The sequence below is a fragment of the Chinchilla lanigera genome, unplaced genomic scaffold (genome assembly GCF_000276665.1).
Source record: "Chinchilla lanigera isolate Chin_1 unplaced genomic scaffold, ChiLan1.0 scaffold00063, whole genome shotgun sequence".
Classification (NCBI taxonomy): Eukaryota; Metazoa; Chordata; class Mammalia; order Rodentia; family Chinchillidae; genus Chinchilla; species Chinchilla lanigera.
The window spans coordinates 4,475,810-4,502,954 of NW_004955464.1; the positions used below are offsets into that span (position 1 = coordinate 4,475,810).

The 27,145-nt window shown below is 50.5% G+C and overlaps 1 long non-coding RNA gene across 2 annotated transcripts; it reads right to left on the reverse strand.

Annotated features, from left to right (window-relative positions):
• Positions 1–6,083: 6,083 nt before the first annotated feature.
• Positions 6,084–26,846, reverse strand: LOC102023990. 2 transcript variants are annotated; one of them, XR_001236668.1, is made up of 4 exons: positions 26,772–26,846; positions 14,831–14,917; positions 10,024–10,169; positions 6,084–6,105 (listed from the first exon to the last, which is right to left on the reverse strand). It is a non-coding gene; the product is annotated as an uncharacterized LOC102023990 (long non-coding RNA). The 2 variants fall into 2 exon arrangements; XR_263195.2 differs by lacking the exon at positions 26,772–26,846 and having other exon boundaries at positions 14,831–15,037.
• Between the last annotated feature and the right edge of the window lie 299 nt (positions 26,847–27,145).

Genomic DNA, 27,145 nt, shown 5'->3' on the forward strand with positions numbered 1-27,145 from the left:
CTGAGGCCCTGAGGGTCACAGCTCAGCCACCCAGCGAGTTAGATAGCAACAGTTACCTGCCAAGGCTCAAGGAAGGGGTCTTGGTGGGTTGGGCTCAGCAGGAGGGAGTTGCTTCAGAGGAGAAGGAAGGCCTTCCTGGGGCGCAGCCACCCGTGAGGCAGGCACTTTGCTGTCTGTCATGCAGGCAGGCGCCCTCTGAGCCGTCCACTCTGAAGTACCCTAGCTGCAGCCCTGTGAGCCTGGCCCCACTCACTGCTGCTCACTCCGGGGACTCTGAGCGACTCTGCGTGGCCATCCTGAGGCTCTCAGGCCAGCAGGCCCTGCCCAAACTTAAATTGACAGCACAGGGTTCCCCCACATGTAGCAAGGTGGGGGCCGGGTAGTGGCGGGGACCCGAGCACTGTCGGGGATCCATCGCCCACAGCTGGCCACTGCCCCAGGAATGGAGACGCTTCTGAGAACCACCAGCATTCAGCAGACAGGGCTCTAGGAGTCCCAAGCCCAGGTCTCCTCACTCCCACTTTGCAGGAAGGGAAACTGAGGCCCAAAGAGGCCAGAAAAGCCACCTGTCCAAAGGCTCCCCATGTCCTGCATTGACATAAGAGCTTTTGCTCCGGGCAGGGCTCTGCTGAGGAGGCCCTGAGCCCTCCCGGACACACCACTGGCAGGAAGGTGGTCTCGGCAATGATGATCAACAATGACAAGGTCCCTTTGGTCCCTCTATTGAGGTCACTGCCCCAGCTGGAGTGACCACACCTGTGACCTCAATCTCATGTCCTCCTGTGTCAAAGGCCTCAGTATTTAAATGATGCAGGTTGAGTATCCAGCTAAAGACAGTGTTTGTGGACAGGTGATCTGGGAGCAAGTGTTGGCTCTGTATGTGTGTATGTGTGCGTGTGTGTGTGCGTGCGTGTGCGTGTGGGTGTGCGTGTTCTGTGGGAGGACATCTGAGCCATCTCCAAAGGGCAGCAGTGAGGTGACAGCATGCCACAGAAGGAGCAGCTCCCGTGAAGCTGGACAGAGTCACAGTCTGATAAAATCCTGACAGACTCTTGTGACCAGGACTGGTTGGGGTTTGAGTTCCTGTTATTGCAGTAAAGTAGAAGACTGGGGTCCCAAGTGGCCCTCAGCTATGGCCAAGATGCCCAACAAGCAGCCACTGACTCAGGGCAGCCTGAGATAGAGGTCACAGGTGTGGTCACTCCAGCTGGGGCAGTGACCTCAATAGAGGGACCAAAGGGACCTTGTCATTGTTGATCATCATTGCCGAGACCACCTTCCTGCCAGTGGTGTGACCTGCAGATGACAGCGGTGCATGCGGTGGGGTGGAGGCGCAGGGTGAGCTCCGAGCACAGAGCAGGTCAGTGGCAGGCACTCCTGTCTTGGAGGAAACAGCTCACTCCAGAGCCTGGGTGACCCTCTAGGCATTCATTTTTCTGGGCGGTGAGGTGCTTTAACACCATCTCTTGTCACTGTCACTGTGTATACGGTCTATGGTGTATAAATCTCCCCATGTCCCCATTTCACAGCGGCAAAAACCGAAGTCAGAGAGAGCCAAGTGCCTGAGCAAGGCTGAGAAGCTCAGAAGCGGTAGGCTTTGCTCTGCCTGGAGGTGGGGATGGTGCACCTGGGGACCAAAAGTTCCCAGTAGCTCTCTTGGTGGCCTGTGGGCTCAGGGGAGGTGTGGGTGGGGAGCAGAGGCTCCACTCATTTCTTCAGGACAGCGCCTATGCAGGGTGTGGGCCTCAGCCCCCTCGCTGCCTAGCTTTCTGAGGCACCCCAGCTTGGTGAGCTCAAGGACTAGCCCTGGGTCCTCCTTAAACCTGAGGCCCTTGGCCCAGGCTGGAAGCACAGGCCTGGTGCTGGCAAGTCATGACTTCTGTCCTGCCTGGAAGACTGGCCATGTCCTGCTCTTGAAGCTGCTGGTTTCTTTTTCTTTTCTCTTTTTTCTTCTTCATTTTCTCTTTTTTCTTTCTTCCCCTCCTCTGCTTCTCCTCCTTCCCCTTCTCTGTCTTCTTTCTCTTCTTCTTCTCCTCTTCTTTCTTCTCTTTTTCTTTCTTTTGCCTCGCTTCCTCTCTTTCTTTCTTTGTTTCACTGGGGATTGAACCCGGGGCCCTTGAACGCAGCTGCATTCCCAGGCCTTTTTATTTTGAGACAAGTTCTTGCTAAGTCACTGTGTTGGCCAGGCTGGACTTGAACTTTGGATTTTCCTGCCTCCGCCTCCCAGAGTGCTGGGACTGTAGGTGTGTGCCACCAGCCTGGCTGCTGGGTTCTCATCAATAGCATGGAGTGGCAGATACCTCGTTCCCAGGGCAGCTGTTGGGTTGACTGTACCTGAGTCTGGAGCTGATCTGTGTCAGCAGTGACTCTCCCCTGGCTCCCGAGGCTGGGACCTCCCAAGGCTGGGACCAGGTGTGGCTTGGTGCACCACAGTGAGAGGCTCAGGGCCTGGGACAGGTGCTAATTGGAGTCCAAGGATCCAGTCCTGCTCCTCCAGCTCCAGCTCCCTCTCACCCTGCTTTCAGAACTGGGGACAGGGTGCCCCCCATGTCAGTGAGTCCTGTGGGCTCAGGAGTCTGCCGATCAGAGTCAGCGGTCTCGGGCTCTCCCGGTAGCTGCCCCAGCGGGAGGCACAGAGGAGAAAGGGCCCGGGGAGTAGGGAGGAGGGCCAGCACCTGCACCACTCACTGTATTATGCGTTGTCACAAGGGCGCCTTTCCCACTGACTCGTCCCAGAGGGCAGGGCGCTCACTGCGGGTGCAGAGTGGGGAGAGGAAGTACTGAAATACAGACCTCTGTGCACTGTCACATGTCTGCCACCTTGTCCTCTCCTCAGTGACAGCCTGGGCTGCTGCCCCTGCCTCTAGGCCTCTCTGTCTGCAAGCTGCCTGCCCTTCATGCTACACCAACCCGAGCTTCCCCAGCACCTGGAAAACAGTTCCTCACCTGCCAAAGCCTCTCGGCGGCTCCCCATTGTCCTGAGAACAACAGCCCAGCTCTTCAGGACCCACGTCCTCATCACCAGGACCCCAAACCTCCAGCCACAGCCTTTCCCCAGTTCACTTCTAAACTCCTCATCCAGTGACCCTGGGGCAAGGCCAGCCTTATCCTCAAGCCCTCCCCTCCTCCCCAGCTCCCCTGGGGAGCTTCAGTCCCGCCCACAGGATTTTCCAGACCCACCCCTGTACCCCCAAACTTGCAACCAAAAGTCATCTCCCTAAGTGCAGCCACACGTGCCAGGGCACAAGGTGAGCACGCCTGCTCTCAGAGGTGGTCAGCAGGGACCCAGGTTTGCACGCACAGAGGGCCTGCCTGGAGCACCTCTACAGCCAGCAGGGCTGTGCAATGGTGGGCTGCTCCGCCTGGCAAGTCGGCCCAGTCCCACAGGGAGGGAAGATGGCTCATGGAGAGGGCCACCTCCAGCCCCAAGCAGGGTGGCTGAGGCCAGGCAAGGACTGAGGTCAGGGGAGCCAGGAGAGGTCTCGGAACACCTTCTTTAATACCAACAGCATCGGGAGTCTGAGTTTCGGCTTAGGTCAGTGTTCTTGACCAGGGGCTGCATTTGGCAATGTATGGAGAGGCTTGTGTCCTCACAGCTGGGGGCAGGGCTCCTGGCGTCTGGTAGCAATCTACAGTGCACAGACCATCTCCCAAGGGAAAGGCCAACCCAGCCCACACTCCAGTGCAAGAAAGTCTAGCCCTGCAGTGCGATTCTGGGGCTGCTGCTGGGGGTGCAGCAGGAAGTGGCAGCAGGGACCCTGGGCCCATTCCCAGCCTGGCGAGGCAGGTGCCTTTATGTCAGTTTAGATACTGCAGCTCTGTGTCAGCTTCTCCTTGGGAAAAGCCCTGTGTGAGGATGGGTAGGAGGAAGCTTAAAAACCATTTCTCTGCTTTGATTTATAGGCCTAGGAAAGGCCGGTGAGATGCCTCGGTAAATCTGAAGTACAGTAGGGACCCAGATGCAAAGTCTGGGTGTCCAGGGAAGTTTTTACTCTTTTACCAGCCTCTGAGCCTCTCTGTAGGATCCCTGACATCTCAGTGAGGATGCAATCACCCGGAGGTATTGGCCAACTACGGCCTGCAGGCCGACTCTGTCCTAGTGCCTGCCTTCCTCTCTTCCCTTCTCCCTCGTCAGTGCTGGAGATGAACCCAGGGGCATCACACAGGCTAGGCAAGCTCTCTATTCCTGTGCTACCCCGCAGGCCCTACTGTCTTTTTATGCACAGCTTGCAAACTAAAAGTAGGTTTTATACAGTATTTTTAATGAAAAAATATTCAACGATGCATAGGAATTTTATGAGGTTCAAATTTTGATGTCTGTGAGATTTTTTTAGGACATAGCCAGGCTCATTCTTTACATGTTTGTGTTACAATGTTAGAAGTAAGTAGTTGTAGCAGAAAGCATACAGCCACAAAGCCTAAAGTATTTACCTCTAGAGCTCTGCAGAAAGTGCTTGCTGGCCCCTGCCCTAGACCCTGGCTCAGCCCAGTCACCAGTTCTGTGTGGCCTGGGTGAGTGACCCACCTTTCCAGGCCTCCTCACTTGTAAGTAGGGATGAAGCTTCACTCTAGAGATGCGTGCTGTGTCAGTAGCCTTGCTTGCATAATAAATCATCACAACAACTAACAGTTTAAAACAGCACCTGTTAATTATCTAACAGTCCTGCCAGTCAGAAATCCAGGTGGATTCAACCAGGTTCTCTGCTTAGGGCCAGAGTGCTGGCCTGACATGGCGGGAGAATCCTCTTCCCAGTATTCTCAAGGAGCTGGCAGAGTCAGAGGCCGCGTGGCTGATGAACGCAAGGTCTGGCTGTCAGCCAGGGGCTGCCCTTGGGGAAGGCCGAGGCCTGGCCCTCAGTCCCTGCGGCTCAGTGGCTGAAAACCTCCTCCAAGTCAGGTCTCCACCTCTTCTGCCACCAGCCAAAGCCACCTCTGCTTTGAAGGGTTCCTATGACAAGATCTCCCAGCTCCCTTGCTTAACCAGCTGGTCAGGAACCTTACTTAAGCTGCCACATTCTTCTTACTACATAGTATCACATAACCACAGAGAGACACGGAGGTCACAATCCTGAGCGCTGCCAGTGCTGCACCAGGGGACACTGAGCACGTGCGTGGAGAACCCTTGAGGGACAGGGTCACACCTTGGGTATAGGTAGACAGCAGGACCTGTGGACAGACTGTGTTGACAAAGAACTCAGAACAAACTAGACAGTGACAAGAGCCTGTGCCTGTGTAAATAAGCCCCTGGTCTGGGGCTTATTTTTGCAAGGGAGAACAATATAATACAGGACACATATTCTATATGATTATTTATAATACTCACCCAAAGAACAATATACAAAACAGTGCAGAAAATCTGTCCACAGACTATAAACCAAGAATCCAGCTGAATGCCTGGATCCCATGGAAATGTCCTGCATGAGTCCAGCTGAGGACCTAGAGCTCATAACAATGCCTCCCACAAATCCAACTGGAAGCCCAGAGCCCACAACAATGTCTCATGCAGGCCTATTTCACAGATCTGCACTGCAAAGGCCCAAAGATCAGTGGTGGAATCTAGGAAGTCTGTACCAGTGGGATGAAGGATCTGTGCTAGCAAGCTGAGGGATCTGCACTGGAGCCAGGAAGTGACACTCAGAAGAACCAGAGCTCCCCCAAAAGGTGTCACAGCCATCTTTAGCAACATTGAGTTCCCAAGCTCCTCCGATGATCAAGATGGCCCAGTTCCCATCAGGAAAGCCAACATAGCAAGCTTCCCCCAGAGACCTGCAGTGCACCATCCTTCCCACCGGAGCCAGGAAGCGTTGCTCAGAGTGAGGACCAGAGCTCCCCCAAAGTGAACCAAAGCTATTCTCAGTGCCAACAAGGCCCTGAGCTCCTTGGAGGATGAAAACAGCCAAGTTCATCAGGAAAGCCAGCATGATGAGCTCCTCCAAAAAACCAACAGCTCCTTCAGCTTCTACCAGGTCCCAACAGCTTCTCTCAGCTCCCAGCAGCCTTTCAGCTCCCAAAAGCCTGTCTTCTTCTCCAGGTCTGCCTCTTATGCTGCTGGCAACAGTCCCCGGGTGGGCCTCCCACAGCCAGCACCACGCTTACTCAGTACACCTGGGGGTTATAAGGTGACCATCAGTTATCAATCCACTACAGCCCGCATGCTGAGGACACGACAGATGTCCAGTTGTACTCACAAGGAAGCTCCTGTAGGTGGCACCTGAGCTGGGATGAAGTACACACAGGATTTCAACAGAGGACGGGGGCGGGACTGGGGAGGAGGGCTGCTGGCCAGGGCGCAGCCAGGGTGGCCGTTCTCACGCTGGTGGCGGAACTGTTTTTAAGGTTTTGTATGAACCAACTTGTTAAAGATTGTATCTGAGTAAAAGTCAGCTCTCAGAGTATAAGTCAGCCCCTACTGAGTACCTGCCAAGTATCAGGTGTGTGTTACTTTTGATTCTTAGCTCATTTAATCCTAAGAGCCCTATGTGGTAAGATTTTTTTTTTACAGTTACATTGAAATATAATTACCATAAAATTCACCATTTAGAGTGTACCAGTCTTTTAGCTGTTCATGCAGTTGTACCTCCATCACTACAGTCAGTTTCAGGTATTTTTGTTACCCTGAGAACAACGTCCCATGCCACTAACCCATCGTGTGTAATTCACCTGCTCCCTGACAGCCAGAAGCTACTTACTCTCCTCTCTCTGGATTCTGTGCATTGCATAAAAATGGAAGCATATGATCAATGGTCTTTTGTGTCTGACGTCTTTCACTCAGCATGTTTTCGAGGCTCATCTATGTCTTCCCATATGTCTATACTTTGCTCCTTTTTATTACTGAGCAGTAGTTTATAGTGTGGCTCTCTTGAACTACGTCTTGCCACTCCATGAGTTCATAGACATTTGGTTGCTTCTACCTTCTGCCTATTGCCACATAGCTGCTGGGGTCATTCATCTACAAGTGCTTTGTATGGTGTGTTTTCACTTCTCTTCGGAATTTGACTTAGGAGTGGGTCTACCCAGGAGTTCCTGATAAGCCTCCTGTCCCTACCTTGCCCAGCTGCCACCCAGCCACCCTGCTCAGCCACAGCTGGGTTCCACAAGAATCTCCCTGCAGCTGCCCAGTCTCCCAAATCAGGTCAGGCCCCAGGCCCTGCCCCTCTACCCCCACACGCTAGCAGCAGATGCAGCTTCTGGTTCTGGTGGAAATTCAGTCTCTCACTGCAGTGTCTGCTGGTGTGAAGATGACAGGCCTGAGTGCTCTGATTTCACTAATCAGTGCTCTGATTAGCCTCTCAGTGACTCAGCCAAGATATTCTCTGTGGCCTCCGTTTCCCCAGCAGTAATTGAGGCAGCTGGCTCAGGTGAGGGTTGGAGGAGGAGCAGTGGGCAAAGTGTGGGCATTGGAGCTGGGATGCCGGGCTTCACCTGCTCCCTGCTCCTGGTGCAGCTGGGCCAGGCCTCGTGTGCCAGGCAGGCGGTGCACCTCCCGCGGTGGGGCTGGGCTGGCTGGCCTCCTGGCTCACCAAAGGGCTCACCAGCCTCTCTGCCCATGCATTCCCGGTCTCTGATACTAGGTCCTTTGGTTCTTTTATCTGGAAACACCAAAAAGCATTTGTCTCCTCTTCTCCCTCTGCACACTTCCACATCGTTCTCTGGGAAAACTGAAGGCCCTATAATCACTGCAGCTCACAGGCAGCTGGCGAAGACTTGGCCAGCAGGAGTTTATATTCCATGATCTCAAATAGACAAAACAGTGCTGTGCTCACCTTCCACCTAGAAAGCCCAGCCAATTTATCTGCTTATCCCTAAGTCCCTGAAGCATCTATGCCACAAACCACTAAAAATCTCTCCTCAGATGACATATACAACCTCTACATTACAGGAAGTGTGGCGCTGTCTGGATGTCACTGGCACATGACAGACTGTACACTGCTGGGTACACATTCTGTTGTTTCCTTTCTACAAACACAGACTGTGGTGTGAGTGACACTGTAATGATACATTAGATGTGCATTGGATACAAGTGCCACGGAACGTAATGAAATACATAAAGAAGCGCAGTTGAAAACTGCCCTGGTCCGACTGCAGCTGAGCTTGTGGGGGGGAGGTGGAGGTGGTGGCTGGCAACAGAGGGTGAAAATGCCACATCCATGTCTGAGGACTAGCGAGTGCCCTTTCCTTTTGACATTGAAAACTCAGCAACTGGGACCAGGAATCTAGCTCAACAGCACAGCGCAAGGCCCTGAGTTCAACTGCTGGTACTAAAAATCAAAACTCAGCAGCTGGATGTAGTGCTGCATGCCTATAACGCCAGCACTTGGGAGGCTGAGCTGGAATCTCTGCAGAGCTCAAGGCCAGCCTGAACTGCATAGCAAGACCCTGTCTCAAAAAACAAAGACTCAGGAAGCAAATGGCTGTGACCCATTATGTGTGGTAAACCACATGAATCACTGGGGTAAACAAATAATCCACATGGACTTCTGTTTGCTTTTCCTTTGCTCACAGTTTCGCAGCTCTGGGAACTGTGCTTGGGTCCTTGCATTTTTTTTTTTTTTTTTTTGAGACAGGGTCTCGCTATGCAGTTCAGGCTGGCCTTGAGCTCACTTTGTAGCCCAGGCTGGTCTCGAACTCACAATGATCCTCTTACCTCAGCCTCCCGGCTGCTGGGATTACAGGCACGCACCACCACTCCCGGCCTGCATTTTCTAAGGTGACATCTGCTCATGGCACTGAAGTTAGCCTCCCAGGCAGGCATCACTCCTGCGCACCTCATGCCGCATGTGACCCGTGCTCTCAGTACTCTGTCATTTCTACCTTTTCTTTCCATATGGGCATTTCTGGGGCACTTTACACTCCCCTACTTTCTTCTGTGGTTTCCAAGTTTCCTGGAAGATACTTTCCCTCACACTGGGAGGAAAATGCTGGCAATAATGCTCAAGATATTGAACAATGTGATGCGGGATGTGGTCCATGGAGAGAGGGCCACACTGGGCTGTCGGTCGCGCCCACCACACCCTTGCCAGGCTCCCTCATAGCTGGACGTTGTCACGGGTGTGTCCACAGACTCAGCCAGCAGAAGCAAGGGGCTCGTGTCAAGGCTGTCTGTGTCTTAACGGTTATTTGTAATCCCAGAGTGTTCTTATTCCTGCTTCCGATTAACCAAACTGGAAACATGATCTGTCGTGGGCTCAGCCCCTGTTCTGTCCACAATGGGACACCAGCCACACTGGGCTCTGCCTCTCCCTTTGGAAGCCTGGACGCCCCTTGGGGCTGTGAGGGATTTCCATTACCTTCACACTCCTATTTCACCCTGCGAAATGTGGGCACATCTCCCAGTTGCCTTTTGCGAAATGTCCAGTGTGGCCCTCTCTCCGTGGCCATAACACCTAGATTGGTCCTCACTCCGTGATCACACTTGAGTGAGGACCAATCAATTATACTTGGTAGTGGATGAAGTCAGTGGAAAAAGATAAACAGCTGCTGCTTCCAGGCATCTGAGCAGGGCTGCCATAGCCAGGCCTAGCAGATAGGATGCAAAGGCCGGGATTAGGATTAGGGTTAGGGTCAGGGTCAGGGTCAGGGTCAGGGTTAGGTTAAGACCAGACTCAACTTGGTGGCTCTTTCCTAAGAAAAGACAGCAGACTAAACTTGGTGCTCAGAAGCCAACCCTTCCTGGGATCTTCATTCAAGGAGAATCCATCATCCTGGAGCCCCAGCCATCAAATGGACCATGCCTGCTATTATGGATTGCAAAGGAACTGACCTATAGGAAGCCAAGTCATCTCTGGAAGCTTTCGGACTCCACTTTCTATACACTTCTGCATTGGGGTGCAAGCCAGGGCTTCCATCCCCCAGGCCCTGCCAGCCTAATCCCAAGGTGTTGACAGGCGCCAGGCAAGAATCAGAGGGAGCCCTGTTCTGCCACAGAGCACTAAAATCGCTGTTCTGAACTCCTGTCACCTTGACTGGTGGTTAGGCCACTTAGGATTCAGCTCTAGGACAGCCACACCTTGGGACATCACTCACATCTTCAAGGCAGACTCATCCAGTTCATAGGCACTGAGGGCAGCTGCTTCTGTGTAACCTATGCCTCCCAGCAGCCAGCACGGCCTGCGAGGACTGGGAGCTCTGTGACACTGACTTGATGTATTACAAGGCTTGGGCCTGGCCACCTGTGAGAAAAACAAAACAAAAGAAAACAGCGTTGCTGCCATGTGTCCTTACTTGATCATTCCCATTTCCCACTTGAGGAAAACTGAGATTCTGAGAGGTTAAGTGGCTTTCCCAAGGCTGCACAGCTGGCCAGAGGACTGCACGCTTGTGCCACTGCAGTTTACCATCCAAACCGGGCTGTGCTGTGAGGACGCTCATTTTCTCTGGGCATCCCATGCTGCTCCTCCTAGGCTGGGGGCAATAGCAATGTGGAAGAGTAGGAAAACCACAGGGCCTGAGATCGGCCTGGTAACCTGTAAAGACTCAATCTAGTAACACAGCAAGAATCTCTTATCTGTCATCAAGGAGTGGGAATATAAAATACAGACAGGCTGGGAGTGAAGCTCGGTCATAGGACACCTGCCCAGCACACATAAGGCCCTGGGTTTCATCCCCAGCACTGCAAAACAAAGGAAGGTGTTATGGTTTGTGTCTGTGTGCCCCCCCAAAGCCTCATGTGGTCATGGGGCAGGCTTTTAGAGTTTGATTGATTATGGGTGTGAGAGCTACATCAGCCCTGGGGTGGATAGTTTGCATATGTAAGGGACAGGAAGAGGCTGCTTGCAGCCATTCCTCCCTTTTGTGCTTGTTGCTTTGGCTGTGTTCTGCCACCATGAGCAGTATTCCTCTGCCATGTGCCACTCTGCCTTGTAACCTGCCAAGTATGGACTGAAACCTCCACAAACTGTAAGCGAAATAAACCTTTCCTTCCTTAATTTTAGGCATCAGGTATTTTGTCCCAGCAACAAGAGGAAAGTAACCAAGGGGAAAGGAGGGAGGAAGGGTGGAAAACCACAAGCACCACCTAGTGCTGAGTGATGGGTTTCTCGCCTCACTGTAATTCCTGCCCAGTCGCTAAGGTGTCCAGCCAATATGGCACTGGAGGTCATGTGCTATAGTGCTGAGCCAGTATGGCACCAAGCCAATATGGTGCTAGCCACTAGAGGTCAGGTGCTAAGCCCCACCCTTCTTCCTCTGAGTCAAATTACGACTTCCTACTTCCCTTTTTGTAATATCCTGTTTCCTTTTCCCATGCTCCTGCCCAATCCTGGTCTGCCATGTCAGGTGGTTGCCTCCTAAACCCTGCCTCCAGCCTGGACCTATTAACCTTTGACCCCATGACAGGCCCTCAGAAGTTCCACATCCCTCTCTTTCCTACTGTGGTCTTCTCTGCACCCACAATAAAGGCATTTTATTCTGCTTTACTTCTCTCTGTGCTGGAAAAACCTATCACTGAGCTCTGCCACCACATGTCTAAGTGTGTTTTGGCAGTTCAGCATGTTACCCTGTGTTAGATTAAAAATCCCTCTCCAGGGTGAACCGGTCCCAAGAACAAGGTACCCTCAGATGAATAGAAAAGTAAGAGAATCAAGAAAAACAAGAGAGGCATAATTCTGGGATCAGGGGGCTTACAGCCTCTTGGACTGCAGCCTCGATTGCCAATCTCAGTAAACTTTTATTGAGAAAGAACAAAGGAAGCAGCTGGGCAAATGGGAGGATATCAACCATTTTAGCAAGGACAATACAACGCAATTATCATAGGAATGAGACTTGACTTTGTTAGCCATCATGTTATCATTCCTTCGGGCATCTCAGCAAAGCATTCAGTGTTGACCTCATGGCTTTCCACAAGGACACAGGTTCTGTAATCTTTTTCTTTCCACCAATGCTTTTGCTAGACTTCCTCCAGAACCAAACAATCACATGGCTTGGTCAGGCCTGAGGCAATATATTGAAAGAGTAACTAAAGAATGTCCTTTTCCACAACCCCACGGGTCCCAGGCAATTTGTCCCAGGCCATTTGAGCCACAGGAATAACTCAGGGCTCTCCTGACCTCCTGGTGAGCCATGTCCTCTTGGGCAGGGCTCAGCCTGCCAGGCGATTCTCAGTTGTGAGTTTTGCAGTTCAGGGGCTCAGGAATTGTACGTAGTGGCCTGTGTGGTGGGCTGGATGGCCTACCTGGTAGTCAAGGAGGCTCTGCCTCAGGCTCCGTGCCAGGTACTGGTCACCTGGCCATCCCCAAAGCCTGAGCTCGGGGGCACCTACTGTCCTGGGCTCCTGTCAGAGCCACCTCTCCCCTCCCTCCCCACTTCCATCCTAGGAATCAGAATCTCCCAGGCCTTCTCCCAGTACCACCCCTGGATTTGGGGGCTTCCCCATGTCTTTCCCTCAGTCACTGTCCTAGCCATGCCCCCTCCACCTCTGCCCTGAAGGCTCTGTGGCCCCACTCTTTGGCCTCCCGCCTCCACTCTGGGCCCCCACCTCCCTACACAGCACACTGGGGTCAGAGCCACCTTCTCCAGGGGGGCACCAGCAATGGGATCTGCATGGGGAGCCCTTCCAGGGCTCGTTCCCAACCTCACAGTGTTATAGGCAGCTGAGTTAGATGGAAACATTATAGGCAGTCAGACAGGGCCAGGCCCTCAAGGGAGCCAACATGAAAGACAAGATAAGATACCTGTGGGCCAGACCTCAAGACATAAGGACTAAACAAATGCACCCACCTACCTCCCTAGGTGTGGGCATCAGGGATTGATATTCTACATAAGTAACAACCACCTTCAAAAAGCCAGAAAGAGTCACTAGCCCAACCCCCTACAGGAAAAGCCCCTGTTCTGTATTCATGCCCGCTTGCTACATGACCCGCTTCCCCATTTGATCCCAGTTTACTCAATTTTACCCAAACAATTATACTTGTAATCTTATTGGCTGACCATAGTCTTGTCCCACCTCATGCCCACCTTGTAATTTCCCATTTCCCCCCTATCCTGGACCTGCCTCACCTCAGGGTTTTGCTCTATAAAGTCCCTGGGAAGGGCAAGGTCCTTGGCAACCCACTGGGGCCCCCTTCTGCCCCTCTCTTGGACAGAAGCTTTCTTTCCCTCAATAAATATATTCTGCTCTTAACCTCCATTGTTCCTAAAATTCATTCTTTGATTTGAGGGAACATGAACTCGTCCCAGATATCGTTCAGGTTGGGAGTTTTATTTTCCTGTACCAACAGCAGGACTGAGTGGGCATCTCAGCATTGTGAGAAGTCTCAGGCCCACCTCCAGTCTGGATCTGGACTCACATTTCTAAATGGTTTGGCAGAGCAGGTGAGCACCTACCGCAGGCCCTGCCCCTCGGCAATGCACTTATAGACTGCTCCCTGTGCCCCTCTCTGATGTGGGATGACCCTACCTGGCCACACAGCCAGGAAGGGGGGACAGCCGTACAGATGCCACAATGGCCACCGTATGCAGGGCTGACAGGCAGGTGAAAGAATCTCAGGTGACAGAGGCAGCTGCAGACACACCCAAAGCCATCAGGTAGCGCGTTTTACGAGCTTTCTCATAAAGCCATGAGAAAAAAGTACCTTTGTCTCTGCTTTCCAGAAACCAGGGACGTGGCCTGACCCTGCCTCGCCCCCTACACACACACACACACACACACACACACACACGCACGCACACACACCTGCCCTGCCCTTGCATCGCTGCCCGGGTATTGCAGGGCTCTTTCCTGTTAGCTGTAGACAAAGTTTCTAGGCCCAAGACAGGCGAGTGTGGTGGAAGAATGGGCAAATGGAGATCAGTACAGCTTTGGCTCGACCCTGTCAGGTTGCTGTATGACCCTGTCAGCCACTTGTGCTCTCTGGGCCTTGGTTTGCTTCACAGGAAAGCGCAACCAGGCCATGGAAGGGAGCATTCCTCCTTCTCTTCTGGGAGGCCCTGGATTCCAAGCAGCCAGGCCTGGGCTTCTCTGGAGCTCTAGGCACCATGGGCAGTGGAAGGCGAAGGGCAGGCCTGCATTTCAGCTGTGGCTCCTGCAGTCCTCAGCTGTGCACCTGGGCCTCTCTGAACCTCAGGCTCCTCTTCTAAGTCAGGTTTTAACAGAGCGTGTTGATAGGGCAGTCTGTGAGCTCCCTTCTCCTGCGCTGCCTCACTCACAGAACCCAGGCACGGCCGCTTTCCCCTTTAGTTTCCTTTACATGAGTATCAAAGGAAGCTTTGAAAATAAATCCCTGAAGCCTCTAGGGCTGAGAGTGGGGGATAGAGTACAGCCTCAGACACAGTGCAGGCCCAAGTTGCATAGCACTGCAGATGTCTCGAGCTCCACATCGTGTCCTCCCACTTCCTGGGGTGGGGTTGGCTGTGAGGCCGGTTGAACCTCATCCTGCAGAGCTTCCCTCCACCCACCTGGCTGATGGGGAGGAGAAGCGGGGAAGGGTCTGAACTGCCCTGCCTTAGCCAGCAGGCTTCCTCAGTCACAACAGTGAGACAGGAGATGAGGGTGTGACCAACTGGCTGAGCAACTGGAGGTGACTTGCAAACTCAGAGATTCAAGACACAGGCACAGACCAATCAGAAAGTTCTAGCTTCAATTCTTCTGGCAAGAATCAAGCAGGTTTTTGATAGGATGCCCTTGATCTGACGTCATCCTGAAGAACGAGGGTACAAAAGACCTTTGTCATTAATCCCATGGTCACTGGGACGCTCAGTGGCCTGCTTTCACTCTGCAGAATATACTTCTTTTCTTACTTTTAATAAATGTAAAATCATGCACAAGGTCCTGGGTTTGATCCCCAGCACCATTAAGTAAATAAATAAATATAAATAAATAAATGTAAAATCTCACCTTGTCTTTCATCCTCACTACTTTTTTGGCCCAATTCTTTATTCAGGACACCAAGAACCTGGAAAGAGTCTACAGAATTCCAGAACCCTGTAACAATAAGACAAAACAGACTGTTTCCTTGTTTTACTGAAGAAGAAACTGAGGCTTAGAGAGGTAAAGGGTCTTTTTAGCTTAGAGCTCCCCAGTCCCTTCGCTTCACAGCCTAACTTCTAGTCTAGGTTTAAAACCCACTAACTTCCTCATTCCATTCCAGCCCAAGCTCCACCCTCTACCCCAGATTTAAAAGCAGCTGGCCTGGGGTGAAGTCATCATAACCTATGCATTGCTGAACTGTACTTGTCATGCTAATAAATCTTTCTGCCTTGATTGGTCATCTCTGAGTCTTCTGTCTACCTAACAGTCTTGATGGTCTCCCAGCTCCTCAAAGAACAGCTGGAGGGGCTGGGGATTTAGCTCAGCGGCAAAGTGCCTGCCTGGCAAGCGCAAGGTCGTGAGTTCCGTTCCCGGTACCGGAGAAAAACCCCAAAAAAAAAAAAAAGAACAGCTGGAATTAGATGAGGTGAGGCCCAAAGGCCCAACTTCTCCACCGGGGCAGCACATGCACGTGTCCATCCTCCGTGCACTGCCCTTGTTGTCGGGTAGCCTGCTTCTAAAAGGCGCTCACCAACTGAACAGTAACAGATTCTGGGTTGCTCGCCTCTCCTCCTGGAGTCAGAGTCCAGCTTCCTCTCATCGCAAACAAAGAATTGGACAAAAGGAGCAACAAGCAGTGTCCATGTTTACTCAGGAAAATAAAAGTGAAGAGCCGGGCAGAAACTGGCTCTGCAGAGTGAGCTTGGGCAGAGTAAAGAGAAAAAGAGGGAGAGAGCAAAGGACAAAGTACAGTGAGTCTGGGAAACAGAGTGGGCTTTTGTGGAAAGTTATAATAGCACTGCTCTTCATGGCAGCCTTTTATGCTGTCCAAATCCACGAGAACCTCTACATTCGGGTCCCGAGAGGCAGTGCTGAGATCCCACATCTCAGGCTGAAGTCAGGTCCAGGCACCCTATTGAAAACCTACTGATTTCTCTCGAAAAGTCCATACACAAGGCTTTGGGACCTGCTCTCTCCACATGTTCTAAGATCTGGTGATTAATGGGTCAGGCCTACTTCCCCAGACTGCTTTAGCCATTCCCTTTGCGCCTATCTCATTCTTGCCCCATCCCTCAACCCTGGGTGGCTGTGGAAGAGAGACAGGAGATGCTTGCTCTTCCCAAGATGGCACTAGAGAGAAGACTGGATTCCATCAACTCCAACAGACACATGCGTGCGTATACACATAAATGCACACCACACACACAGAATAACTGTTAGTCTTGGTCTTGCTGGGTGGCCTGCGTGTGGTAGGAAGCCCAGGGAAGCTTCTAGTTTCTCTAACATTTTTGCTCCAAGCCCATACTGCCTAGCCCTGGACCGACAAGGTGCAGCCTTAGTGCAGATAGCACAACTGGGGTTGTATGGGGTCACCCCTCCTCCATTCACCAGAACTTGGGCAACGCCCTATAGGGAAACACAAAATCCCAACATGGCGGCACTTTGGTTGGGCTGTGAAGGCAAGGGGCCCTGGGAGGCAGTGGGTTCTGTGTCAGCAGAGCTGCAGCACAGGCGCACCTCCCGATGCCCCAGTGTAAATAACTTCTGCAGCCAAGGTCCCTGCCGGCCGGTGTAAATAACTTACATAACCAAGGTCGTTACTGGCACATGGCCACCATTTTGTATTTTGATATAAATGTAGACTCAGCAGCTGAGGCCTACCACAAGCATGAGCTGGCTGTGGGGCTGAGGACTGCTGTGTGTACAGGGGCTGAGGGCCACAAGAGTGGCTGAAGAGCCGGACTTCGGCTAAGAGCCAAGTAAAAGATGTTTAACCCAGTCCCCGGCTCTGTGTCTCTTCTTCAGGCTGCGAGACTCTCAAGTGACCATACTCAGTACGAACTTGTGACAAGACAACCCCTAGGGCCAATCCTCCTTCCACTGCCCTAAGAGAAGCAGAAATAAGAACAAAGACCCAGGAAATTTCTAAAGCTCCAGGCCAGAGCACATGCTCGTGAGATACAGTAGACTTCCAGTTACCTTCTCCCCACTGGAAATTCATTAACAGTTCATACATAGGGACTGCATATCATATATGTAATTATAATAGTGAATTATGGGAAAATCATGCACACTAGAGTCCCCTGAGCTGACTCAGCACCCTGTCAATCACTTTTGTCAGTTGTATCCAGACAGATCCAAAAAGAAACACCCTAGGTGGAGCATGCATCTTTTAAATCCCAAGCTTGAATTATCTTCTTCCTCTGCTCCCCTGTACCACTTCGTCCCCTGTTTGTGCCACTTTTGTTTCTGCTGGGACTGACCCCTTGCTTTGAGTGCACTTTCAGACATTAACGTCAATACATGTAGCTGTCTTTTCTTTATTATCGGGTATACACTTGCTATTCTTTGCTGCACATACACAAGACCCTGGAATCTATTTTTCAAGAGCCCACTGTGTGCTGTATCTTTGTAGCCTTCCTGCAGTCCCCAGCCAGCTGCCAGCCTTGTCTCCATGCCCTCCTCGCAAAGCGTTGGCATCCCGGAATTCTTCAGGGGCTTCACACTGGCCAAGAAACCTCAAGGTTCCTGCAGCCTGGCCCCACCCACGCTCCCTGCTCTCTCTTCCCTCCCAGCGTGCACAGCCCATGTGCACTCCACACCCCTCTGTGACATCGCTCCACCACAGCCTGTCCCCACCACTCCACACTCAGGCTCCTGCCTGACTGCACATCAGAGCACTTCCCATACTGTGGGGAGGTGGAAGTCAAAGTCCCCAGGCTCAAGGGGCAGGAAGGAAGGACAGTGGAGAAAGGAGGACAATCCCAGACACTGCCCTGCTAACACTCAGATGGAGCGGGAAGCTCATGTCTGGCTCAGGGCCCCATGGTGGCAGAGCCCTGACTTCCTAGTGTGGTCACCTGCTCCCCCCAGGGAGAAAGGAGGGCACCTCAGTGCTCCTATATGTGCTACCCAGTGCTGCTATCTTGTGGCCTCACAGCAGTAGCTTTTATTTTTCACCCCAAGGCCTCAATGACCTAAAAGATTTGGGATAAAATCGACACTGGACAATGGGGCTCTTTGGATCCTGAGAATTTGACAAGGAAGCACTCTCCCTCCTATGCCAGCAGCGCGATGGGGCGGGCCGGGTGGGGGCAGCTTGGGGCTTTGCCTGAGAGGAGTCAGCATGAGTCAGGAGAATGACCAGGCTGCGTGCATGTTGACTCAGAGCCGCTGGTCTCTGGAATGCTAACAGACCCTAATGTTTATTGCTCTTTCTTTTAAAAATACCACTCTGACCACACTTACTCAGGAGTAGATTTACAGGACTTTCGGAGCCATTACTACCTAAGAAATAAATCACAGCAGGTTTGCAGGACCTACGCTGCTGCGGCAGAGGTACACTGGGGGGAGTCCTCCTAGACTAAGAAAAAAAAAGTGCAGGGAGCTTTGATTAGCAGCTGCAGGCCCGTGATTGGTCCAAGTACAGGTCTGTGATTGGTTTAAGTAGGTGCAGGGCTCCAGGACACAGCCAAAGTTGTCATGGCAGCAACCCAGTGAGGGGGGCAGGGCTGAAACCAGGGAATCTTCTGGAAAGTTAAGTGGGGGGTTGGGGCTGTTAACAATGGGCCCTGATCCCTCCCTTGCTGCACGCCCCTCCCCCTCCTTCAAAAAGACAGCAGCCCCTTCTGAAGTGGGAGTGAGTAGGGGCTCCAGGCTGACTGTTGAGCTGCTGCCTGCTGAAGGAGAGAAAGGAGAGAAGAGAAAGGCTGCTAGATAACCCAGAGGACTCTGGGGCAAGTTGCACCAGTCCATGGGGGTGGGGCAGGGGAGCAAAAGGAAGCAAGGGGGAGGGGCAAGACAATGACTGGCCTAGGGCACTAGAAAAAGCTGGAAGTCAGGCACTTCTGTCTCAGGGTGGGCTACAGTCTGGTCATCCCCACTGGCCAGGGGCACAGTTCCAAAAGATGTTCCTTCTTGTGGCAGACTTGGTCACAGTAACTTGTCCTAGAGGCAGTCAAATCTTCATGTAGCTGGTGCCGTCAGCCTGCAGAAATACTCTGTCTTGTGGTCTGGGCCTAGGGTAGGGCTGAAGGACATGAGGCACTTGGGCTTTAGCGGTTTCTGAAGAAGCACAGGATGGGGGCAGAAAAAAAGGGAGAGAGAAAGAAAAACAAAACCCAGCTCCCACGGGCAACAAGCCAAGGTATCGCTGTGTTAGTCTTGGACAAGACTGTTCTTAAATATCAGTGCATGTACGTGCAGAGCTGAGCAGGCTCTGACCCAAGGGTTAAGACGGCAGCTAGGGCAGACACAGTATGAAGAGAGAGACGCCAGACCTTTTATGCACTTTAGTCCCCGTCAGATGTCTGGAGGTCAAGTGAAGTCAGTGTAACATATATAATATACGTGGGTACAGGGTGAAAACCAGCAGAGACCACCAGGCTTGTGTAAAGACAACATGACATGGAATTTATCCAGGCAGAGAGCACTATAAGACCATAAGACCATCTGCCCCGAACAAAGAGAAGTGTGTCTCTTTTTATAGGGATGGAGAGAAGGCAGGGGTCATTAGGTGGGAAGATAAACATCTGGGATCAAAGTTTCCTGGCAAAGCACCTGCCTGGCAAGGACAAGGTCCTGAGTTCGATCCCTGGTACCAAAAAAAAAAAAAAAGTTTTCTGGCAGTCTTGTATCTCAGTGGGCAGAGCCCTTAAGTGTGATGTAAATTATTTTGTGCTTGCCAATGACAGCTTCAGGTTCCCTGCAGAGAGAAACAGTGCTTCTGCTGGCCAGCAGCCTGGGGTGGGAGAGTAAGGTCCAATTTGAACCTCACAGTCAGTTTTCAGAAAAAAAATGGCCTTCAGATCCCTGCGAAGAAATTGGGGTGCCATTATCATAACCAGTATCTAGAGGAAAAGTTTGTGGGAAGTGAATCAACACCGGGCTGAACTTCAGAATGAGTCATCTTTAAGTTGCCTAAGAGTAAATGAGGCTGCAGGGCTTACATGGGATTTTCCTTAGAAACAGTTTCTCATTTCGTGTACATGTTCTGCTTCTGCCGCTTTAGCAAGGTCTCATGCCGGGTCTGTTAAACATGCCATGCTATACGGGTGATTGTTTACTGTGCCCAAGGACTTGTTCTAGCATCCCAGCCTTCTCCCCACCACTGTCCCACTGTGGCGGTCCCCAACCGGCTCATTCTGATCCCACCTCCTGCCCCTGGGAGCTCTGCTCTGGAGCTCTCCTATCTCCCTACTCTGGATGCCTCAATGTCGGTGTTGAGAAATAAGAGCAACTTTTCACACCGCAAAGAGAAAAACCATGATTCTCAGACCCCAGGTGAGGTCACAGTGGTTAGCTTGCTTGAGGTCATATAAAAGGAAGGTTAGGAGGGGATGCTGACTCAGGCCTCCTCTTCCCAAGGATGGGGGAAGTCTTCCAGGCACTGGCCCATGCTCCCCTTGGCTCCTGTACATATCAACAGAGAGGCAGCTCTGGCTATGACTCTTCTCCCAGAATATGTCCCCGACTTCGCAGACTCTGAGAGGGTCCACGGCAAGGCATCTTCCCTGTACATCGCACGTGTGCCTGCCAGTCCCCTGCTGTCAGTGGAAGGGTTGAGTCTTGGCACCCAGGTCATGAGTGGGTTCACACTCGGCTGGGGATGTCTTGTGTTTGAAAGCCATCAGCCACAAAGGGGCTTGGATGCACCAAGACTAGGCATGGGATAGGGGAAGAGTCAGACATGAGGCCGGGCCAAGGGCTCAGCTGGGTGGGAGGGGGCTGCCAGTTCCCATGGAAGCTGGGAAGTCGGGTTTACACGGGTACAGCCCAGGAGATAGAGGAACTGACAATTGCCCCACCATCTAACTATTCTGGGTCACGAGTGATCGAGATGCGGATGGTCAGGAGAGACCCAGGATCCCACGACAGGTGGCAGGTGTAGGAGTTGGTGTCCCCGAGCTACATGCTGGTCCACCTAAACCAGGAGCTTGTCTTCTAATACTAGAGTAGGTTTCCCTGAACTAGGAGCTGGTCTCCTTGAACTTGGAACTAGTCTCCCTAAACAAGAAGCTTGTCTCTCTAAGCTAGGACCTGATCTCTCTAACCTAGGTGCTTATCTCCTGTCTTGGTTACTTTTCTCTCATTGCTGAGACAAAATACCTAACAAACAAAATTAAGGAAGGAAAGGTTTATTTAGCTCACAGTTTGTGGAGGTTTCAGTCCATATTCAGCTGGCTCCAAGGCAGAGTGGCACATGGCACAGGGCAACTGTTCATGGCAGCGGAAGATAGCAAAGCAACAAGAGCAAAATGGAGAGCAGGTGGGCAGCCTCTTTCCCTCCCTCACACTGTATGCAAACTATCTGCCTCAGGGTAGGTGTAGCACTCGTATTCATAATTCCAACACTGGACCATGGATCAATCATAAACTCTAGCCCACCCTATGACTGCATGAGGCTTTGGGGGGACATCCAGACACAAATCATAACATCTCCCTAAACTAGGAGCTTGTCTCCCTAAAGTAAGAGCTGGTCTCCTTAAACTAGGAGCTGGTCTTATGAACTAGAAACTTATCTCCCTGAACTAGAAGCTTTCCTCCATGAACTAGGAACATGCCCCTGCAAAGTTAGAGCTGGTTTCTCTAAACCAGGGGCTGGTCTCCTTTAGCTGAGAGTTTGTGTCCCCAAACTAGTAGTTTGTTCCTCTGAAGTATGAGCTTGTCACCCTGAACTAGATGTTCGTCTGTACTAGGATCTTGTCTCCCTGAAACAAGAGTTGGTCTCCCTAAACTAAGAGCTGATCTTCCTTAACTAGGAGCTGGTCTCCATAAATAAGAGCAGTCTCCCTATACCAGGAGCTTTTCTACCTCAACTAGGGGTTTGTCTCTCTGAACTAGTACAGCTTGTCTCCCTGAACTAGTAGCTTATCTCCTTAAACTAGGAGTTGATATGTAAACTCAGCAGGTGAGAACTGAGGGCAGGGGCTGGGGGTTGGCGTTGGGTGGTCAAGGGCTTCGTCACTGCTGGGTGCTCTTTAAGATAGGACAGAGAAGGGATAATTGTTTTGGGTGAGGGAGGTGAGACAGCAAATGTAAGGAGGAGAGAAGTTCAACAGGAAGCTTGGGTTGGAGCCATCCTGGGCTATCCTGTGGATGCAGAGACAAGCATCCATTGCTCAGATGGTAGAGAGCTGGGCAGCAGGTTGCTGAGCAAGGGCCAGGGAGGGCCGTTCTGATCCCTGTGAGAAGATATATGCAGCTGAGGGGCTGTCTTTGCATCTCCCAGAGCGTCTCTGGGATTACGTTTCAAGCCAATGACATATCAAGCAAACGTCAATGTTCCAATTAAAACATACTTCCTTCTCCATGTCACCAACCCTGTTATCTTCACAACTAGCTGAGCTGCCATCACCTTGCTAATGAAGTCAGCTGGGACTAGGCTTGGGCCAAGGTATTAATTAACTCAGCCTGCCTGATAAAGACAAATGTGATGATTTATTTGCAGGATGAAAGATATGGTGCCAGGTGCAATGGTGCGCCCCTGTAATCCCAGCTATTTGGAAGGCTGAAGCAGGAGAATCATAAGGTCAAAGCCAACTTGGGAAACTTAGCAACATCTTGTCTCAAAATAAAATTGAGAAAATAAATAACTGGGTATGGGGCTTAGCGGTAGAGTGCTTATCTTTTTTTTTTTTTTTTTTTTTTTGGTTTTTCTCCGGTACCAGGAACCGAACTCACGACCTTGCGCTTGCCAGGCAGGAGCTTTGCCGCTGAGCTAAATCCCCAGCCTCGGTAGAGTGCTTATCAAGCATACATGAGGCCCTGGGTTCGGTCCCCAGAACAACACCATCAGCAAAACCATCCTGCATTTACTTATAACATTAGGGTTCCACATTTCTTCACCTCACTTGCCCAAGAAGTTGTGTGACAAGACCTCATTGGAATGTTTAATATCCTACACATGCCAACTCTACCAAGCTCCTTCCATGCGACCTTGGCAACAAACCTTTGCTCATCCAAGCTCCAGGACTAGGGCAAAGCTGTTTTCATCACTACAGAGCAAACATTCAAGCTGCAGAACTCCTGAAGTATGTACTGCTCCATCACGAGCACCTAGTTCACTGCCTAATACATGATAGGTGCCACTAGATGTTTGTTGAATGAATGAATGAATGACACAGATGGAAAGGAAAATAAAAATGTATTTTTAATAACCCTGGCTTTAAGGACAAAAATAATGCTGAGAGAGTTTAAGCAAACAGAGACCACTTTGCTAGGTTTCTTGAACACCTGTCTGTGAAGCATTACTCTCAGCAGTGTAAGAGATACAATGGTGATTAAGAGGAAGTCACGCTCCCAACAAGTAAGGAACACAAACCATGTCACACAGGAGAGGTAAGGATGGAAAGTAAGAACCTTGCATGAATCAGGCTCTGAGCAGGGCTTTGTAGTCCTTAGTCTCTTTCTGTTCTTCACAGACACCATATGAATGAGGTTTTATGACCCCCAATTTACAGATAAGGAAATCTAATCTCAGGGATATGATACACGAATAAGAGGAACACGGAGTTTGAACCCTGGTCTACCCGAGAGCAGAATACAAGCTCTTTGACTAACACCATTGTAACTCAAGAAGCAAAGGCTAAATGAGTTGAAAGGAGTAAGTTGTCCACATATCCTTGGAGATGGTAGGGAAAGTGTGCAGCGCAGTGGGTATGAATATGAGCCTGAATCAAGAAGTCTGGGTTGAGGCCTATTCATGCACTAACTATACTATCTTATAGCTTAGACCTCAAATGTCCCCTGAAGTCTCATGCGCTCAGAAGTGGAGTTTCAGAAGGGGACTGGATCGTTGGGGCGTGGCACTCATCAGCGGACTGATCGATGGATGAGTTCATACCTATATAGAGCTCTTCCCGGCCCTCACTGTAGCTCAGGAAGTTTATATTTGTGATCCCCTGGAAAAGTTATTGGAATTTGAGTGAATTCATTGCAATCTACCACTTCCAGTGCAACCCAGGGTGAGAGTAAAGACACTAAGGCATATTTGTAGTTGTGGGGAGCCAAGGGGCCCTAAGTCCAGTTACAATGATGGCTAGCCTTTCTGCCTTAGAGCCAGCCCACTGTGGACCAAACCTCTGTGACTGAGTCAAATAAACCTGTCCTCCCTTAAGTTGCAGACATTAGGTATTTGGTCAAAGCAGTGAGAAAGTAACTAATGCAGTGGCCTTGTGTGTGTTGCTACTCTGTCTGAACCTGTTTTCTCATCCATACCTAGGGGATAATAGCATCCACTTCATTAGGCTGCCGTAGGTAGAAAGTGAATTAGTGCTCAAAGCACTTGACAGAAAATACTCATCTGAAACAATTTTGGACAGAAAGCCCATGGGGTTCAGAGTGGGAGGGGGTGGAGGCGGCGGTGGTTCTGGATGAAGAAAATGCAGGAGGACTGTGTGTGAAGAAAGGCTTGAATTTGCTTCAGTTGAAACCCAAGTTCATGTAGGGCAATGGTGCGAACAGGGAGGGAGGAGGAATACGGGACTATACGCTATGCACACCTCAGAAGGCCAACAAGGGAAACTTGCTTAGAGATACCCTGGTTCCAAGCAGAGGAACTGAAATGGTGACATCATCATTTTGGAGGGTAGAGAAAGAGGGGGTGTAAAAGTGAACTAAATATCCTATCATACAGCAAAATGTAAAGGTGGGTAACAACATTTTTGTGTGTGAGTGGTGCTTGGGATCAAACCTAGGGCATCACATATGTTAGGCAAGCGCTGTACCACTGAGCCACGCCCCCACCTATTACAGCCCAACTTCTTAGTCCACAAACAAGAGACAGTATTTCTTTACTTCCCACTTTGGACCCTGACATTGCTACTGCTTTTTACCCTCTTTAGCCTAGTTCTGCTTCCTTATTTCTCTATCCTTTGTAACTCTACTTCAGCAACATCCAGATTAACAATACTATGCCTTTTTTCTGAAACTGTAGTTAATTTTTTCATTATTTGTGTGTAGTTCAATTGTATAAGTTCAATGACTAGAATAAATACTCCGACAGCCATGTAAATACTATTTGCAGTATGGCTAAAAAAAAGAAGGAAACTTGGATTCACTTCGAAGATGGTGTTTCAGCAGGAGGAAGATGCACAGGATCAGAACTGGGTTTTAGAAGCCTGGTGTGGTGGCGCACACCTGTAATCCCAGCACTCAGGAGGCTGAGGCAGGAGGATCATAGCGAGTTCAAGACCAGCCTGGGCTACAAAGTGAGCTTAAGGCTAGCCTGAACTGCATATCGAGACTCTGTCTCAAAAAAAAAAAAAAAAAAAAAAGTTTTAGGAAAATTAGCCTGTCAGTTTATGTAGGTCAGACTGCAAACGAGAGACTGAAAGCAGGGAACAGGTTAGGAGCCTATTAAAATAGTCCAGGGTCAGAAGTCATGGGCATTCAGTGGAGTGGAAAGATGATTTACGCTGCTATGATCTACATGTGTCTGGATATTCCCCATTCTAAATGATAATTATATTACTGCTGAGTAGGTATTTTCAGCAATAGGAGCAGACATATTTATTAAGCACTTCCCATGTACTAGGCATTTTGTAAAGTGCTTTATAGGCACAAGTTCATTTTATACTTCTTCTGAGGTGGATGCTGTTATTATCCTCATTGTACAGAGGAGGAAATTGAAGTTCAGAGACAGTAGGAAAACACTCAAGGCCATGTAATTAGTAATTGCTTGACTTAACTTGATTTGCGAGATTCCAAAGGGCACATTGTACCTACACGCTACATACTCAGTCCTACAGCCCTCTCTGACACAGGCTCCCCTCAGCTAGCAATCTTTTCATGTAAATTTCAGGATATCGTCGTATAGCAGGAATAGCATGTGTTCCAGAGTGCCACTGACCTGCGTATGGAATGGAATCCTGCTTTACTTACAACTAAGAGATGCTAAGCCGGGGCTTATTTTCTTCCTAGTGTAGGGGACAATGAATATTAGCATATTATTTTAGATAAAATAGTTTTGGTAAAAGCCTACATGGTGCCTTGGGAAGCCCCCCAGGACAGTGTAAGAGCTAATTCCCCAGATCAACACTGCCCAGGAATGTCTCCCCAAGACAAGGGGGCACCTAGGCCTAGGTAACCCTCCGCGACTCTGCCTGGGCAGTTCCGTCTCCTGGCCCTAGGTAAACACTGTAACCCTAAAGGAATGCATAGGTTGTAAAAAAGGAGATAATGGGGGGAAACATCTATCATGGTTAGACATGCGACCTGCAACTGACCTGGAGTCCAACAGGATGAGAGAAACACCATATGCCCACCGGGGTCAGAGAATGTAACACCCCAACCTGTTGTCAATGGAAACCAAAATGTACATAAGGTGAAACAAAGTTGGCCATCGCCCCCACTTTCAGATTGGCAAGGGAAGTGAGGGCGGCTAGCCTCAAATTAAACTCTGGTTTGTTCTCAATAGACTCGGGTGTTCTTGTAGAATATAGCCCAATTGGTGCCAGGGGAATTTCTGCCATAACACTAGAAGATGGAGACCACTGATCTACTTTCCAAGTTGTTGTAAGAAATTAAAGTAAAATCCTTTGGAGCATTACTTCCAGGCAGTGGCTGACACATAGTAAAAAATGTTCAATACATGGTAGTTGCTACTACTACTAAAAACAACCAGCCCAGGCAGATGAGTGGACCAAAGGTCACACCAGGTGGGAACCAGTTAGGAGCACCTACAGAGGGGAGATGTGACAGTCATTTGCAAATGAACATGTTGTCAGGCAGGGGAGACAGAGAAGACCATGTGGCTCAGAGATGCACAACTGGAACCAAGGAGGCTAGTCGAGGAGTTTCAACTCACCTCACGATAGGTTTCTTCAGGAGGCGGTGGGCTCCTCTTACTGAAGGTTTTCCCGAGAAGGTCTGTCAGTCCTTCTAGAGGAAAGGGCAGCAAGGATAGTTCTCAGGTTTGGGTGTGTTAGAGTTAAGACAGCTGGGCCCATGTGCAGAGTGTTTGCTTCTTTTGTCCTAGGGTGGAGCTGAGCATTTATCCCCGCTGTTCCCAGGGGATGCCCATGATGTGGCCCTGGAGCCCCCACTCTGGGAACCACTGCTGTAAAGTGCAGTTATTTTTAAATTTTGGGCCCATTTGGTTGGTCCATGATGATGCTTCCAAAAATCACAACAGATCAGAAAAATCCAGGAGTGCTCCAAGTTCTTCATCATACCAAATGT